Raw genomic sequence first — 3627 nt, 5'->3', positions numbered from 1 at the left:
TGTTCAGATATTCTAAGATTTAAGAATCAATCAGAAGGTAATTATTTCAAGTCAGTTCCCACTATTAATAAAATTCTTTAGTGATCATTTTCAGAGTTTCTCAGCCTTGGCACTACTGATATTTCATGCTGGGTTATTCTTTCTACGGGGAGCTACCCTGTTCCTGGTACCATGTACAGCAGTATCTCTGGCCTCTGTCCAGGAGATGATAGTATCACCCTCACCCTTGACCGTGCTTTGTGACAAATCAAAAATGTCTCCAGACATTGTCAAATGTCTCTTTGGGATGGCCAGGGAGGTGCATGATCCCCTGAGTTTGAGCACTGCTGCCTTATTTCTTGAATCTGGCAGATTTTCATGTTCTTCTGTCTGACTTATGTGCAAATAAAATATCTAGTCCCTTATCCCAAATTATGTTATTATATAGATTAAACAATCTATATTATCTTTGAACCTGGAAAAAAAGGGATATACAATTTTTATCCCTATAATTTCTTCTCATTTTTTTCTTTTTGCTCCTGTGAATGAGCATCTTTTTCCCATGCTTTAAAATCATACTTAGAACTTACCCTATTGATTCTATTTCTCCAGAAGATTCATTTTTATTCAGTTTTTTAAAATGCCTGCCTACTAGCCATTGTTCCATTCTTCTAAAATTTCCCAGAAGCATAGAGATATATATTTGGGAACATTCTGGGCCCTTCTCCTCCTCACCCCCAGATAACACTTGTTTAAGACACTGCTATGTAGATGTCAGCTAAGCCAGGTCTCCTCTACAAATCTCTGTAGAACGTATGTGCTTCCTGCTCCTGATACTTAATGTTTTCCGTGGCTCAAAATTTCTCCCAAATGATTTTTCTCATGAAGAAATAAATGCACCTAAGGTGTCTTTTAGATTCCACATATGATACAGAATATCTGTATCTTCTCTGACCTTCATACACCCTTGCAGGTGGAAAAGGCAGCCCCGTCCAGCCTCAGGAGAGCGTTTTTGGTTTGGGGGAGAGGCTAAGGCTTCTGTACTAGCTTTCTTTCCCTGTACCACCAGGACCTTAGAGAAAATTATTTGTCTTATTCTTCAGAGGCCTCCAAATATTCAATTAAAATTAATTACTATGGTCTGATGTAATTCTGATTTCTTGAAAAATATTCAGAGATAGCACTCCTGAGACTGAGTAACAGTGTCCTCAAATCTCCATTTAGGCTGATCATGTCTAAGTTAAGATTAATTTGAAAATAAAATGAGATTCCTGTCCAAATGCTGTCTTTCCGAATAAATACTATGGTTGAAACGAAGGCCACAGAGTCCAGGTGGATTTGACTAAACTCACAGATAGTGACATGGACAAAAGTGCAATGGAATGAATGTTTCATTGTTCATTTGTTTGTTTTGTGTATTTAAAAATAAAAAAAAAAACAAACACACACTGAATTTGGTGTTATTACATTATAATTATAAATTATGAGTTTCTGTAGGCTGAAAATATCCTGAACAACTCTAACTCCTGTATTTTCAAAGATGGCTCTGCTTCTGTTATGGAAATCAGATGGCCCTGCTCACCACTTGAATAGCAATGCCAAGAGGCTTTAAGTCAGAATGCAGGCAGCATTTGGAGAGAGTGGGCTCATGTCTTTAAACCAAACTCTGAAAATTCAGCTCATGAAAGTTACAAAGGAAAAAGGGGAAATAATCTCAATTAACCATTGACATAGGGGATCAGACTTGTAGCCTTCCCCCACAACAGGCAGCCTTTGTTGAATCCCCATGATCTTCTTTAAATTCTATTCTCCAGATTGCTGAAGGAGAACTAGGGAAGCAATCTGGTCATCTGTTAATTACTTATTCCTCATTTCTATTTCTTTAATGTACAGAAAGAACCAACATGTTAATGGCAAGTTGTTGCATGATCAAAATATTTTAAAGAGTGCCAGAGCTGGAGTTGAGCAGAGCATAGGGGATTCTGGTTATAAATTTAGTTGCAGGAGTTCCCCTGTGGCACAGAAGGTTAAGGGTTTGATGTTGTCACTGCAGTGGCTTAGGTTGCTGCCATGGCCTGGATTTGATATTTGGCCCTGGAACTTCTACATACCAGGAACATTCAAAAAAAAAAAAAAAACAACCTTAGTTGCAATGTATCTTTGCTATACCGACAAGGCAAAAGGGGTTTCCTGTGTAGGGTAATTTTCTACAAAGATCTGTTCCCCCTACCCCTACCCATCAAATGTCATTCCATTTCTATGGAATTAGGGAGGGAAGTCCATCCTCTATAAGTGCTTCATGCTGAGAAAAGGAGTTTGAAGCATTTCTTTGCTGACAGTTTTAGTGGGCAGCTTACCGTTTCAGACAGAACAAGCCGGAATTATTTTTATGTCCACAGAGACATAGATTATTATAAGCAAGAGTGTTAATTCCAATCTCTTAAGCCCAGTTTTGGAACAGTTTCAGTATCATAGAATGAGTACTGCTCAAGATGGAGCAGCTTATGTCATGACTACAGTCTAGTCATCAAGAAATTAGCTTTTGGAGTTCTCATTGTGGCTCGGGATTAAGAGCCCACTAACAATGCATGTCCAACTCTTAGCCTCACTCAGTGGGTTAAGGATCTGGTATTGCCACACACATGGTCACACACTGCAATATAGGTCACTGATGAGGCTCGGATTCCTCCTTGGATGAGGCTCAGTATTGCTCTGGCTGAGGCCTTGGTCTCAGTGGCAGCTCAAATTTGACCCTTAGCCTGGGAAATTCTATATGCCACAGGTGTGGTCCTAAAAAGGAAGAAGTTAGGTTTTTTTTTTCCCTCTGGTGGCAGTTATAGTACCTGTATAACAACCCGGGAACCTGTACCACTGAGTCTGTGAGTCTACCACCCTAACTATCGTCCTGATCATTAAATGCTCGCACCTACTATTTGTTACTGAAGGAGGCCTGGAAAATTTCAGCTTTTCAAACAAGAGGGAAGGGACATAGAAGGTCTTTGTACTTGAGGAATGGGGGGAGGTCACTGCTGGATTCCACTTAGAGTGCCTATATCATTAAAGGAACTCTAAAATTTCAAAATATGGGTCATTTTTACTCTGAATAATTATTCCCTATTTCTTTAACATGGTATTTTCTAAAATGTTTAATTTTTACTTTAAAACTTTCTGAACATTATTTTTTGTCAGGTATTGATTATTCTTTTCAAAAGCTATTTTTAATCTGGTATAAACAAATGCTTGATTGATTTAAATTTACATCTTACACAGTGAATACTAAACAAGATTAAATATTTGGCAAAACAGTGGCAAGGACCACTGCAGTCTGGTCCCATTCGATGTGAGGTTTAATTTTTCTTGTTCTTTATAAATGTCATCCCCCACTATTATGGTATCTAGCTAGAGGCACAATATAGTTCTTCCCATGTTTAATATGACAATGGCTAATAGAAGAGCAGTAGGATAGATTAGACCTACATAAAAATTTACACCTTGAATGTTAAAATAATATTATAAAATAATATGGCTTTGCTCTCTATTAAAGAAAAATAAAAGAAGATCAGGTAGGGATTGTGAGATATTACTCAACATCTGGCAGAAAGATGGATGCTAAGCACATAATTTATTAAACAATTCAGTGTATTTAAT

The sequence above is a fragment of the Phacochoerus africanus genome, chromosome 2 (genome assembly GCF_016906955.1).
Source record: "Phacochoerus africanus isolate WHEZ1 chromosome 2, ROS_Pafr_v1, whole genome shotgun sequence".
Lineage (NCBI taxonomy): Eukaryota > Metazoa > Chordata > Mammalia > Artiodactyla > Suidae > Phacochoerus > Phacochoerus africanus.
The sequence above is the reverse complement of the archived record's forward strand: the minus strand, read 5'-3'. Positions refer to the sequence as shown.